Source organism: Coffea arabica, chromosome 5c (genome assembly GCF_036785885.1).
Source record: "Coffea arabica cultivar ET-39 chromosome 5c, Coffea Arabica ET-39 HiFi, whole genome shotgun sequence".
NCBI lineage: Eukaryota > Viridiplantae > Streptophyta > Magnoliopsida > Gentianales > Rubiaceae > Coffea > Coffea arabica.
Genome location: NC_092319.1, coordinates 33,944,792 through 33,961,004, shown reverse-complemented (window position 1 = coordinate 33,961,004; position 16,213 = coordinate 33,944,792). Strand labels below are relative to the sequence as shown.

The following is a 16,213-nucleotide window of genomic DNA, read 5'->3' as shown; positions in this document are numbered from 1 at the left end:
AAATTCATTGGTTTTCATCTTAACTCGGAAATTCCTATTAACATTTAACATTATTAACGATTAAAACTAGTTATCGGAAATCAAAGAATTTATTTTAAGGTAATAGAATTAATCCAACTCAAGAAATATTAATTTAGTATAGCAAAACCCAATAATTCAATATTGGTAAATTTATATTATTTATTACATAGAAATTATCTTTACACTTTTATTTCAAAACAATTAATTACAATACTAGAATTCAAAGAAATTAATTATTAGATCAATGAAATAGTTTACCATTGAAATATGAAGTTAATGTAACAAAACGAAGAAGTTTAGTAGTTTAGCATAATTCTTTTATTTTGCACCTAACGTTTATTTCTACGTACTTATTTAAAAACAATTGGACTTAGTGCTAAAATTTATTAAAGAATTAAAATGCAAATAAAATATGCACTGATATTTATATATCTATTTTCAGGGTTCTCACAGACCTGATCCAGAGGTGGCTGAGAATTGGTTAGAAAATATAAGAAATATATTTGATGCACTAGATTATTCCGAGGAGAGAGAAGTAAAGGAATTGAGAAATAAGAAAATTCCTCTGGTGAAGGTTTTATGGAGAAATCACGGACTGAAGGAAGCAACTTGGGAATTAGAAGAGGAAATGCAGAAAAAGTACCCTGATTTATTTACTTAGAAAGTGTGAATTTTGAGGACAAAATTCTTGTAAGGAGGGGAGGATGTGAGAACCCTGAAAAATGGATATATAAACTAGTGCATATTTCATTTGCATTTCTTTTATTCTTGGATAATTTTTTTAGTATTACTTTTAATTGTTCGCAATTAAGTACGTAAAAATAGGTTTACGTGAAAAATAATATAATTTTCCAAAGTTATGAAATTTCTTGGTTTTATTTGACTAAATTAATATCTTTAGGGTTGGAATAATTTTTCGCCTTAAAATAAAATGTTAGAATACTTAATTCCTTTATGCTAAATTAATGATAATTGAATCGTTAGATTTACTATCTTAAAATAAATCATTTAAGTTCCTATGATTAATTCCAATTAGTTGCTAATGTTAAATGTTAATAAGAATTCCCGCGTTAAGATGAAAATCAATGAATTTTAGATAAATATGATTCTAATATACTAAACATACTTAAGGCGTGAAAATTCGATAAATATATCCTTATCTTTCTTTGTTTTCACAATAAGTGCGTAAAAATAATTTTTATGTGCAAATTGATACCCTGGGATTTAATTATTATTTCACTTGACTTTATATTACTAAATCGATAAATTTCGAATTAGACTAACTCCACTTCTTGAGAAATAATAATTGGAAATTCTAATAACTAATTTAATCGCTAAATAATATAGGAATTACTAGGAACCTTAATATTAAAGTTTAATCGAGAATTATTCGATAAAAATGGTTTAGGTATATTAGGGTATAATTAGGCGTTCAAATCACACTTGGGGATAATTTTTAGAATTAAGGTGGAAGTGAGAAATTAAGTTGAGATTAGGGAGCAGAGTGAAAAGACAAAAATACCTTACCATTCCATGCAAACCAAACAATCCCTCTGACCGCAAGTTCAATTACCGCAACTATCACCAATTCTATACGCCATCGATTCTAATACACGAAACCTCTGCTCCTAAAACCGCGGCACCATATACCATTCTTTCTATTTCACATCTCAAACCACATTTCCGTTTCTGCCGAAGTGCAATCTTTTCCCTCTACACATATACTCAACCTCCACTACCGCAAATCACTTCATTATTCCAGCCTCTACCACAACTACTCCACACCATTCTTCCTCACCTCGTGATCATCGACCAGGAGAGAGAGAGAGAGCTACACTCTGCAAGCCGAGAGTGAGAGTGAGGGAGAGCCGAGCTTCTTGTTTCTTTTCTTTCTGTCCGTAAGCTAGAGAGGGAAGAGAGGGACTTGCGATCCATTCTGCCTTCTAACCGTGAGCTGGTGAAGGGACTGAGGGCTGAACTTTCTCCATTCCAGCCGCCATCCAGAGCAAGGGAGAGAGAGAGCTAGTGGTCTGCATTTTCTGGGCTGCCGAAGGGAGGAGGATTATTTCTGCTGCTAACCGTGTGTGTGAGCTCCATTTGAGGTAACTTCTGAGCTGAAATTAGTTGGTTATAGGCAAGTGAGGTCAGCTATGGACTTGCATGTGGTGCTTGTGAGGTTAGAGGAGGATTTGTGACTTAAGAAATCTGATTTGGAAAAGAATTAAAGCTGTCGAAAGTTTGAAGCTGGAATTGCAGCTTGTTTCTGGAAATTTGCTGGAAAATGGTTGACTTTCACTTGGGTAGGTGCTTGACTAATTAAAATCAGAAGATTAAGCTTTGCATGAAATTATCAGACCGGCTAAGCAAGAGAAATAAAATAAAAAGAAACCGAATCTGCTACATGCATGTTTCATCCGAGACTTGTTGGAAAATTCTGGAATTGTGGATGATAGTAGTTGCTGTCCGAACTTGATTTAAACCAGAGCTGTTAGTAATTTCCATTAATTAGTCATGCATGTTGGTTTTGAGTACTTAATACAAGGTTTTAGCTGAAGAAAATCCAGATTTGCGTCTAACTTAACTGCTGGAAATTTTCTGGAATAGCCGAGAGACTTCATGTTTGTTTGCATTTGTAATTGCTGTCAAATGGGAAAATTTTGTTATGAATTGCATATAGATTGTTAGCTTTAAGTATTAAGTGAAGCTTAATGGAAGAAAATCTGAGGAAAAGTTGAATTGTGGATTGAAACCGAAGGAAAATTTTGTTTATGACTGAGTAAATGCTGGAAAATTTACGTGACTTGCCAAGGGAGTGAAACCAGAATTTGCAGTTGTTTCTGGAATTTTTCATTAGCAAACAATGTTTAGAAATGCATGAAATATATGTGTCTTAAGTCTTGTAAGATATTCAGTTGTAAAGTACTTGATCCGTTGGATAAATTGACCAAAAATGTTGAAACATAGCTGCTGCAATTTTTTCCAGCTTAGCCGATGGTGGCTCTTTTGAGTTTTAATGGAAACTTGGTGAGTGGGCTCTATGAATTCCCACAATGACTTGGATGATCTGATTAGCTAGTCAAGTATTTGCTTGTCGGATTTGAGTACTTAATATCATGTATTAGCCGAGTAAAAGTTGGTTTTATGACCAATTAGCTGCTGGAAATTCTGTTTAGCCGATGACAGATTTATTGTGGTGGAATTATTTGCCAAAATTACATGTTATTTGTTTTATTTCATGTCGGAAAATTTTGATGGCGGGCTCTATGAACTCCCACCCTTGGATTGATGATGGATACAATGCTAGTTTAGTGTTTAAATAGGTAGATTAATGATACCTAGCTAGTCTAGACTCCAAAAGATGCATCGTTCAAAAATGTTCAGATTTGCCCTGTTTTAATCGCACCCCTTTTTGCAAAATTTTGAGAGTTTCATGACTTGTATATCATGTTGATATGTTGAATATCTGGTGTACAAAGTTTCATTGAAAAATATTGAGGTTTGGTTGGTCAAATAAATCGATTTAACAAAGCTAGTAAATCTGGAACTATTTCCGAAATGCTCTGACCAGCTTTCGTATTTCGGCCATAATTTTGAACTCCGATGTCGAAATCGAGTGCCGTCAGCGGCATTTGAAACTAGACATTCCAACCTTTCCGATGATATAAAATTCACATTCTGGTTCCATGTATGTGAGCCACACCAACTATTTTAAGTCGGCTGTTCTGTTTCTCTGTTTTACAAGAACAAAATGCTGAGGCTGCAACTTGTGACTCGAATTCGAGCTAGTTGTGTGCCGAATTTCAAAATGATTTCTTCTATGAAATTATAGCTCTATGAATGTCTTTTCCAACGCCTTAAACCATGCCAAATTCCGAGTTAATTTGAGTGATCTGTGATCAAAATATGAAACCTGCTCTGCCCTTGAAAACCCTGATTTTTAGACAGATTTGATGCAAGGTTTGGCAAAGACTTGCTAACTGAATATTTTGATGCTAAACACTTACCAAATGTACCATGAACCAGGTTTGGAGGAATTTTCCTTTGACCAAATGTCTGAAATGGAAAAACAAAAGGGTCAAGGCAGTTTTGTCTTAGTATTTGCGAAATTTTAGGTGTTTGATTGACCACCTTTCCGAAGTTATTTTTCCATGAAATTTGGTAGAGGAACAACCCTTATACGGTAGTATTATACTGCTAATTATGGTGTTATTCTGATGCCGTTTCATGGGTCAAATAAATTACCAAAGTTCATGACTCGAGTTTGAAAAACCCATGTTTCACAAGGGAATTTTAGTAACTTTGAGCTACCGTATCTTAGTGCTCAAAACCCCGTTTCTCATTCCCTTTGTTTTGTTATACTCTTGGATTACAACACTATTAGAGTTGAAAATTTCAAAAGCTAGTTCCAAACAAGTGAATTTTGCCGAAATTCCAAAGTTGGCCAAAAAAACCAACCTTAATCTGCCTTATGAACCAAAACAGTAACTTTGAGCCCATTTTTGACTATCTTCCATTTTGAATCATGGAAAAGTGTATTCTAGAAACTTTTAGTACTTTCAAAGAGGTTTCCAATAGTACCAAGTTTTTCAATTTTGGGCTTGTAGAGAGTAAGATATGATTTTTCAAAGATTATTTGTTAAATCTGGAATTTTCTAACTTAAAGGAAACTAAGGGGTTTCGAACTCTTCATTTCTGTCAATATCATTTGATTGTTTTACATTTGAATCCAGAGATGGAAATCAGATTTGTCTTGTATTTTAAAACTCCACTTTTGAACCTCGAGTTACACGAATTCTTAGGCTCGTCTCCGCGTTAATTTCTTAGATTGCACTAGCGTACAATTTTCATCGAAAACTAGAGAATTCGTAGCGATATTGAGTGGTACTTGAATTATTGTTTGCTCAGGCAATCGAGGAGATCTCCAAGAGAAACTCGGAGCGGACTCCTAAAACGCTTGTTTGAGACCTATTGCGCTTGTTTGACTAGGTGAGTGTTCCATATAGGAATACGTAGTTGAGTAAGTCTAGGACATGCTCATTTCATGATCGTTAAGTATTTACCATACTCGTGCCTATTTAAGAAATATATATATGCATTGCATATCGACATGAATTGGTTATATGATTAACCCTATCAAATGATCTTGTAAACTCAATACGTGCTTAGCCTGCTTGTTTTATGCTTATTTGGTTAAAGTGCTCTTGTGACTCGTTATGTGACAATTTGGAAAATGAGTTCCGATCCATCGAAGTGCGCAGTGTGTACTTTATCACACTAGCCGTTCGAGTGGTGACTTGCGTGAAACATTTTCTCGTGAATCTAAATGTAGTAACGTCGTTGGAGTGAATCTCCTCGACTTTCACATGGTAAAAATGGGATAATGGCCAATGATGGCCTATTAATATGGCAAATGCCTGCCAAATAACCGTCATTACTCAACCGTTAACCGTCAACCGTTAACCGTCAACCGTTAACCGTTAACCGTTAACCGTTTACCAACCCACATGACTACCTGATTACCTGACTATTTGCTCGCATGATTTCTAATCTATATGATCATTCGATATCCGTGAATTATATGCTCCCATGAAATCAACTTGTATTGCTTACGTGCTAAGTGTCCACTTGATTACTTGATTATCATGAATCACATGTTATATGAAGTTGTCCATCATTGTTAGGCGAGTGTGTACTTTACCTCACTCGACCTATTCAAATGATGAATTTTACTTTTGTCGAATTACTTGATTACCTGTGCATGTTGTAAGCTATAAGCTGAACTTGGGCCCTGCCTCGGTTACTGACCTACTCGAGCCAGGATTGGGCTCGGTCGGGTAGGTTGGAACCCTGGACAACCGTTTCGGTATACTCGAGTACTACCACTGGAGGGATAAGGTGATGGCCAGTCAACCGTGGGGATCCGGGAGTTATAAGGTGCCGATGACCGACAAAATTCCACTGGAACACCGTATCCTTTCGTGCTTGCTTTACTATTAATAATATTATTGCTCTCCTAGTTGGCATTCTCGGGTAAGACTCCTCATGAGCATTAACCTCTGAGATGAAGCAATCCTTGTAATGTTCTTCTAGTTGGACGAGCCACTATTTGTTTGAGTGAAAATTTATGAAAATATAATTATATGGCCATTCATTTCAAAAGTACTAGTTCTACATGTGTTTTCAAGGTAGCAATTACCCGTGTAATGATTATCACCTCATGGTAACATGCCATTGTGTAACCTCGAATCATGCATATGATATGCACAACTTACTTGACCTATTTGAACTGTTAGAGCGTCTTGGAACCTCACTGGGCTGTGTAGCTCATCCCACGTTGTGGTTTTCTTTTACAGGTTCTGACAACTGAGGACGACTTGAGATCTACTTGTACTTTAAGCTTGTAGTTTGAATTAAACAATGTAGCTTTTGTTTCGGGTTGCCACTTGAAGCTGGAAAGGTGTAAACCCTGGGTTTGTATGTGGCTTGTGCGAACGTATTTGAATTGTATGTCTTGTTTCTGGGGTTGTAATCGGGAAGCTATTTTAAGATTCGACGTTTGGCTATCTTATAGTACTGTTATCTCTGAAGTTAATGTGATTTTAGAAATTGATCTATTTTGGGAGAATCGATGTTGTAATAGATTAGGTTATACTTCGGAAGGATTTTTGCTAGCTTGCTTGTGTGAGTCCTGGCGAGAGTTAGGCAGACGGCCCGCCAACCCTCTGGTTCGCCTTAGGGGAAAGTGGGGTCGCCACAAATGCCCTAGACAGAAATGGAAGGCTCATTTCTAATGGGGTATCTGATGAGATGTCTCCGTTAAGGTTCATGCATGATGGCCATTACGAAAACAATAAATAACAAAAATCTTAAAATTTAAAGTTCAGAAGGTGAAATCTAAGGGGTACACCATAAAAGTAAAATGGGAAGTTCTAGGGGTATTTGCATCAACTTGAAAAAGCAATATATGGAAATAAGATTAAAAAACTCTAAACACGAGTATAAATGTAGATACAAGAAAGTAAATATGCAAAAGGAGTTTTTGTAGATACAAGAAAAGCCATTTCTTTTCTTTTTTTCTTTTTTCTTTTTTTAATTTATCGAATGTAAATGGGTTAACGAAGAAAAAAAAGAAATGAATTTGACAAAAAAGGGCTATCCCCTCCCATTGTCTAATGGGTACCTAAAAAGGGCAAAATGCTGTAACCTATGGGTTGAACTACGTGCAAATGTGGTTAGAGTTTGCTAATGCATCTAGATTCAAAGGTTTAAGGTTCCCAAACCTACAAACTAAAGGGCAAAAGGTCATCAATCCCAATGCCCTACATCAGTGGCTCAAGTGATCTTTCAAATACCGCTATAGGCGCAAAACACACCATCTATATATTTGGCTCGATCATAAATCCTATAAAAATGTGGGATAGCACCGACGAAAATCAAAAAGGTTGAAAGATGCATGGAATGTCATGAAAGTGTATTCCTAGAATTAGAATAATCAAATACTACAAAAAGCAAAATATTTACAAAAAATTAAAATTGAAACATATAAGAAAAAAATGGCAATACTAAGCTAAATAAACAAATATACAAATAAAACATCAAAACACATATAATAGCAAAAACGCAACTCAAAAAGGTCTTAAAACTATAAGAATAAAATTAAACAATACTTGATCTCACTAGTAATCCCCAGTGGAATCGCTAGCTGTCGGGCCCCTTTTTAAAAATAGAAATAAAAAGTAAAAATAAAAAATTAGTTTAAAATAATTTTTGGGTTTTTTTCAAAATAAAATATGGAAAATAAAAAAGAAAAAGGTCTAAAATTAAAATTAAAATTAAAATGGATTTTTTGGGTTTTTACAAAAATAAAAGACAAGTGAAAATGGCCTAAAATGGGACTTTACAAAGACAACAGATTTGGGCCCATTAAAGTCTAGAAAAAAGGTTTGAATGATTTGGAATTGTCACTTAGTATTGAATTTAAATGTACTGAATCACTATAAGGAAGAAGAGATAGGTTAGGTGGCTCAAAAAGAGGGAGTGTAAGTGAGAGGTTTTGAATCCGAACCCTCCTACTTATACTACAAAATTAAAAGGTGTACCAAAGCACTTAAAAAGGCAATTTTTTATTTTTGAAAAACAATTTTAAATCCTTTAACTAGACAACTCCAGGTCTTTCGAAATCAGAGAAATGGATTGGGAAGCTATACTTGTGAGAAGGGAAGGTCAAGGTTTTTCCCTCAAGCACCCCTCCTACGCCTAAAAAAATCAGTTGCAAGTTTAATTTTACTTCTTTACTTCAAAGGCCAAAATGAGTTAATCTATGCTAAACATATAACATGCAATTAGTTAATATCTAAACACATTAAAACATGCATAGCACATAAAAGTGAAACAAACCGAGATGATTAATTCCAAGGCTTCCATTAGAAAAGTCAAGGTATAATGCGCTCTCAGCTCACTCAATTGCATGCATGCTAATTGTGAAAAAAATTGAAAAATAATAAAATAAAATAAAAACACAAGAATTAGCATATGCCCCATAATGAGTTACATCACTTTTTAAAAAGAAAATAAACAAATTACACTTAACTTGAGAAATTTAAATGCTAATTAAATTAAGAATTAACTAGTGTCATTCAAGGGACCTAATTGAAACTACCTAAAATCGAGTTCTGGGGTCAATCTAAAAACTATTGAAACCTGGGGGTTAAATTATAAAGCTAGGAAAAAGTGTGGGACTAAAGTTGTAAATTTCTGGGAATTGGGCATCTTCTCCATCGAGACAAATCATCTATGCTGCTACCTTTTTTCATCGAAACACAAAAACTGCCATCTTCGGCCAACATTGGATTGCTCAAAAAGAACCTTCCCTCTCCTACACACATAACACACAATACTCACAATAAACTTCATATAAACTAAGAAAAAAATAGCAAAAACAAACTAAAAAAACCCAAACCCTAAAATCTATCAATTCGCTCTCACTTCGCTCATGAGCTCACAAGCTTTGGCCAGTATTAGACTAGTTGGAGTTCCTCCCCATGTGCAAAGATTCAGTGAAGTTCATCCATTTAGCTATAATTTTCTTTGGAAAATTTTATTAAGTTAAGAGCATAAGTCAATGTATTGCTTCTTAGATAGAATTGATTATAAATGCTTAATAAGTGTATATTTTGTGTGTTTTCAGTATATTTTATTAATTAATTTTTGTGTGTTTTAATTAGTTTTATAGCTTATGAACTAAGTTTCTAGTGAAAATATGCATTTTATTATTTAAGTGGTAAAAATTGCATTTCTACGGGTTTTAATGATGAAAACTTCATGTTTTTATAGGTTTAAGAATTCAATCATCAAATGGAGTGAATTGAGAAGATAATTGGATGTTTGATGATGGTCTGAAGTGATAAATAGAGAATATGAAGTGCAAGAGATGAAATGCAACTTAGTATACAAGAAGGAAGTTTTACAACTTTGACACTTTGTGGTATTTTAGCTATATCTTGAGTTACAAGTATTGGATTGAGGTGATTCTTGCACTGTTTTGAAACTAAGAGATATATCTACATTTTGTATGAAGACGTCAAAGTCCAATTTAGTTGTTTTTCATTTTCAAAATGTTGAAATACGAAGTGCATTTTCATTGTCAAAAGCTGAAATAGGGGATTGACTAGTTAATGGTATTTTGGTCATTTCTCGATCTACAGAGTTCCAAATTAGATGATTTTTGATGCATTGAAAAGCTACTTCAAGGATTACGACTTTTATATTTTGCACAAGAGTTAGTTCAACTTCTATCATTGAGAAAATATCAGTGGAAATTGGTACAAAAATAGAGCAAAAGAGCAAAACGTAGGTACAATACACAACCTTAGGTTGCATTTTCGAGGTCGCATATTCATGTTTTGCAACTGCAACTTGCTCTACAACTTATACTTTATTGACGCAACCTTTTTGACCAACTTTTCTGCAAAGATTCCAGCTGAAAATGAGCAGATGAGCATGAAAACTTTGAGAATCAACCTTTGAGAGAACTCATCTTGAGTTTTAATCTCTCTATAAAAAGAGGCCAAGGAGAACATTTTCATAGCTTTGGAAGATTAGAGAAATTCCACAAAAATGTAGTCTTCACTTATTTTCCTTAGTTCATTAGTTAGATTAGTATAGTATAGTTAGAATAGTTTATCCCTCTTGTATTTGTAGTTAGATTAAGATGAAGATGGAGAAGAAGGAAGCTCATTTGACAAGGGTTCTCTCTTCTCCAATTTTTTATCTTTTGTATAGGATTCTTAAATTTAGTTATTATACAAGTTTGGATTTGTATTTCAATATGTGTTTCTAAAGTTTATGTCTTGGGTTTTGGTTGAACTTGCTATGATTGTTTGGTGTTAACTTCTTGGCTATTTGATGCTATTATCTTGATTGAGTTACTTAGCACTTTTTCTCTTATAATTATGATTAATTGTCCATTTATTATGATCATCTAAAGGTGTTAGATATGCAATGAGAATTGGAATTCAACATTAGTTCAACGAAGTAATAAACCTAGAGAGTATACTCACAAGAGTAGAGGTGCACCTTTATAACTTTAGTGATTCATTTCATGTAGTTTCATAAAAGAAATGAATTTGTAATTAATTTTATAACCACGAGAGTAGATATGGTTTAGCTGCAAGTATAGTTAATTCAGTACGAGAATAGGTTTCACATACATGAGAAAATTACACCATAACTAGTCGAGATAGTAGTGTTTAATGATCCAAAAGTTACACTTGCATGAGTAATGAGGCATACCATGATCTAAGGAGCTTTCATTTATTATTTTCTTACACATTTTAGCTTAGTTTTATTTCCTTCAATTTGTTAATTGTCTAAATAATAAAGAAGTTTGAAAATCATCGGTAATTGACAATCTTCCCTATGGGATCAACACCAATTGTCCCTATGCTCAATAAACTACCTGTATACTTGTAGAAAATCACGTGTGGGGTATTTAGGATTTTATAAATGTAAAACTTGACTGTAGATGAATTAATTTTTATATGTATATCCCACGCTCTTCAAGTTTTTGGCGCCATTGCCGGAAAAAATTTTGTCAATATCGGGGTTAAGAACAATTTTATTAATTTAGACATTTTTGCTTGTTTTTCTTGTTTTTGTTGTGTCTAGTGTTTTAATTGTGGCATTCAGTGTCTTGTTGAGTCTTTTATTTTGTGTTTAGTATCTTGTTTATATATATATCGAGTCACTTATTCTTCTTAACCAAACTTGTTTTTGAGTTACTTTGAAAGTATGTTTAAGAATTCAAGAAGAGTAGGAAACATGGGCGAACAATGCTTGAGAAGTGGAAGATCGGCAATGGATTATTACCAAGTGCAAAACTCCTTGAATAGAGGTAACCAAAAATAACTGAACGTACGTTTTTTGAAGACAGTTTAAGAAGTTTAAAGACTAATGTTATAATGTTAAAAGTTCAATCGGACACCATTATGCATGAGATTGAACAAAAGTGGAATGTTAATAATTTTAATTCTAATCATGTGACTTGTGACTTTTGTGAAGGTTATCATGCTACTCATACATGTATGCAAGTACAAAATGTGGATTATTATGATGAATTTGGGTATTACAATTCTTATTTTGATCAATATGGTGGCTGAGATAATCAATGTACATATAGTGATTCTCAATGTTATCATGATTACCTATCCGAGTGTGTCCAATATGAATCTAAACTATCTTAGGAATTAGCCATAGAAAAACTAGCAAATGCAATCTCCGATCATTTTGATAGTGTTGAGGAAAAGTTAGATGAATTAACTTCTCATTTTAGTAGAATACAAGATCATTTACAAGTTTCGTGTGAAATTATTTCTTCAAATCATATGCAAAATGACCCTAGCATAAACGATGGGAATGTTGCATGTGAAAATGGGTTATATTTTTATAAAAATGATGCATCCAATGTGTGTTTCAATGAGAAAATATCCATTTCACATGATAATGCTTTTAGAATGAAGTTTGAACCTCAAGAGGCTTGTATAAATTATGTATATATAACCCCTCTTGAGGAGTGTGTTACAAATGAAGGTTCCAAGATCATAATCACCCAAGAAAATTATATGAACATTTCTTTGGTGAGTACTCAAGTAACACATATTCAAGGTAATATCTATGAATCACTTGAGTTAAGTAAGACTCTTCCATCTCTCTTATCATTTGATTATGTGGTTTTTGCTATCAAACCACCTTTTAATAATCCATCACGTCCTCTAATGGTGGATTATTCATTGACAAAACCTCCTTAAAAAATAAGATTAGATAGTCGAGCCAACAACTACAAACAAAAGTACTAATTGGGAGGCAATCCAATGTTTTGGTAATTTATGTTAATTTGGTGTGATTTTATGTTTAAGTTATTTTGTTATTTTTCATTTGTAGGTTTAGGAAATAGAAGCAAAGGTGATAAAATGAGGTGAAAAAGGCGAAATTTGATTAAGGAGCTCAACCCCTCAAATTGAATAATTGTTGTTTTTGATTCGTTAAAGAGGGTTAAAATGCATGTTCTGATTATTTTACATGTGCTTACATCGAATATTTTGATAAAAAAAATGAATTAGGATGCATTTTGAGCAATTGAGACAACAAGTGTAATTTTTGAAAAGTAAGACAATTCCGTAGAAAAATTGTAAAACTGTGAAAACACGGCTCAATACGCGACTTCAAGTCGCGTTTTCTCCAGTCACGTATTCAATTCTGCAATGTTAAAGAAGAATACGCGGACACCAAAACGTGACTTCAGGTCACGTATTCCTTGAAGCTGCGTATTTGTTTTTGTGACTTTAAAGCAGAAAATGTGACTCAAAGAAAACGTGAGCACAAGTCGCATTTTCCTCAAATCGCATTTTCTGAAAAAACTTTTAAATAGAAGAAAGCGTGAATTCCTTGTTTCATGTTCTTTTCTTCTTCATCTCATGTATTCCTCACACTCTTACACACACTTCACCAATTCTCATTACACCATTTCCTTACCAGAAATCATCCAACAAACATCATTTGATCTTCATAGAGCCTTTTTAACCGATTAAAATTCAAGAAAAATAACTCAAAAATCGATTGAAGGTTAGGTTTTTTCGCTTCTAATTCCTTAATTTGGAGGTTAATTGGGATAATTTTCATAGGGCTTTTTGCATCATTTGCATCATCAAAGGTCACTCTACCAACTTGAGGTAAATTTCTTGAATTTAACTTGGTATTTTAAAATTCACCATTTACATATCTTTTAAGTTTAATGGTACACTTTGAATGATGAATTTGTGATGTTATTTGTTGATGTATATAAGTTACATTATGCTTATTTAACATTTTTAAACATGTATAGATGATCAAATGTGGGAATGTGATGATCTATGTAATATTCACTTTATGCATATTCCTATTATATGATCAATGTGATAATTGGTCTTGAAATACAGAAGTCTATTTTCATTGTTGAAAACTGAAACAAGGTATTGACCAGTCAAGGGTATTTTGATCATTACTCGATCTATAGAGCTCCTAATTGGATGATTCTTGATGCATTGGAAAGTAACTCAAAGGGCTTACTATTTTGTACAAGAGTTAGTTTAGCTTCTATCATCAAGAAAATATCAGTGGAAGTTGGTACAAAAACAGAGTAAGGTTGAAATCTGCCCAAAATGAGTAAACCTGCAAAAGAGGAAAACATGGGTACAATACGCGACTTTAGGTCTCATTTTCAAGGTCATGTATTCGTGTTTTGCAGTTACAACTTACTCTACAACTTGTGCTTTATTCACACAACTTTTTTGACCAACTTTTATGCAAAAATTATGGCTGGAAATGAACAGATGAGCACGGAAACTTTGAGAAACAACCTTTAGAGTTTCAAGAAGCAATTTTGCCAACTAGAAACAGCTCATCTTAAGTTTGAATCTCTCTATAAAAAGAGGCCAAGAAGAATATTTCATTACTTTGGAAGGCTAGAGAAATTCCACAAAAATGTAGTATTCACTAATTTTTCCTTAGTTCATTAGTTATATTAGTATAGTATAGTTAGAGTAGGTTATCCCTCTTGTATTTGTAGTTAGATTAAGATGAAGATGAAGATGAAAAATGAGGAGATAAATCTCATTTGACAAGAGTTTTCTCTTCCCCAACTCTTTATCTTTTGTATTGGATTTTTAAATTTAGTTATTATACAAGTTTGGATTTGTATTTCAATATGTGTTTCTAAAGTTTATGCCTTAGGTTTTGGTTAAACTTTCTATGATTGTCTGGTGTTAAATTCTTGGCTATTTGATGCTATTATCTTGATTGAGTTATTTAGCACTTTTGCTCTTATAATCATGATTAACTGGCCATTGTTTATGATCATCTAAAGGTATTAGATTTACAATGAAAATTGGGATTTAACGCTAGTTTAAGGAAGTGATAAACCTAGGGAGTACACTCATGAGAGCAGAGATGCACCTTTGTGGCTTTAGTGATTTGTTTCATGTAATTTCATAGAAAAAATGAACTTGTAGTTAATTTCATAACCACGAGAGTAGGTATGATTTCGCTGCAAGTATAGTTTATTCATTACGAGAGTATGTTTCACATACATGAGGAAATTATGCCATAACTAGCCGAGATAGTAGCGTTTAATGATCCAAAAGTTACACTTGCATGAGTAGTCAGGGATACCATGACCTAGGGATCTTTCATTTGTTATTTTCTTGCACATTTTAGCTTAGTTTTATTTCTTTCAATTTGTTAATTGTCTAAATAATAAAGGAGTTTGAAAACCACCAGTAATTGACAATCTTCCATGTGAGATCGACACCTAATACCATTTTGTTCAATAAACGACCTGTATAGTTGCAGAAAATCGCATGTGGGATATTTAGAATTTTATAAATGTAAAACTGGACTATCGATAAGTTAATTGTTATATGTATACCATGCGCTTGTCAATGCTCCCAAAAATTTTTAACAACGAAATCAACGACCAACAACATTATTGTTGGCCCTAGTGCAACTTTTATCAGAAGTGAAGCTTAGAAAGATAAAATAACAATTAGGCTCAAATTAAAGAATCCCATGTGGAAATAAAAGAATAGGGAAAGAGACATCAAATACAAACGAGTTATAGTGGTTTGGCTACCCTCCTTAATATCTACATGGACTCTCCAATTTCTTTCAAGTCTCAACATTTTTACACTAAGGCCCTGTTTGATAATTCAATTCATTATTTAAATTTAATGGATTCAGATCTTAACATATTCAAACCGTTTGATAACCAAAAATTGAACGTCTGAATTAATTAAGTGGCATTAAATTTCCTAGGCAAAACTTACTCTTAAAATTAAGTGATAAACTATTCACTTATCATTGAATGTGATATGCACTCCAATGTATTAGGGGCTGCTTAATTAAAGGTTTGGGAATCATGAAATGGAATAAACCCCTTATTTGTTACTTTGGTTAAATCTATTGGAATGAACTTTTTGGAATCATATCTAAAAATTGGACTTCTCCCATTCCTGAACAAATTGGGAGGTTTTGGACAAAACCCTCAAGTTATTCCTTCACAACATTTTGTGGATAGACCTACCCATCACAAGAAATTAACGCCTCTGCTCTTTCTCTCTCTCTATCACACACCCCTCACTCTCTCTATTTGTTCTTCTTCATCAAATTTTCTATTATTCCATACTTTCTTCATCTCTTTTCCAAAACCTCTTCAAAAAAAATGAGATTTAAAATAGATCTAAATGGGTTAACAGTCGGCAAACATCTTTAGTAGACAAATTGTTCAGCAAGATCTCTAAGAGAGAGATCTCCAAGGAAAACTGGAAAAGAAAACCATCAACCCAAATCCAAAGGGTCCAAGGTACGTATTCTCTTAAATTTCTCCTATAGTTAATAGCAATAATAATAATATATAAGAAAGACCCAGAAAGCTACAAGTAGGCTTTTGTCGAAGGGATGATAAAAATGGGTGACTTGCAATTTAGCCGCCCTAGAGAGATACAAAAAAATTGCAGTGTTGTTAACGGGAGGCCTGTGGACATTCTACTAGAGTCTTGAAAAGGGAAAAAAGAAGAAGTGAGCTTAGGCATTTATTGAATATCGTGTTTATAGTGTAGAAATTTGTTATAATTAGATTATTATTGTTGATCTTGTGTCAATA

General features: G+C 33.4%; 1 long non-coding RNA gene across 1 annotated transcript; it reads left to right on the top strand.

Annotated features, from left to right (window-relative positions):
• Positions 1-1,707: 1,707 nt before the first annotated feature.
• Positions 1,708-6,589, top strand: LOC140007707 (uncharacterized). The gene is made up of 2 exons (XR_011815065.1): positions 1,708-2,123; positions 6,375-6,589. It is a non-coding gene; the product is annotated as an uncharacterized lncRNA (long non-coding RNA).
• Positions 6,590-16,213: the final 9,624 nt, after the last annotated feature.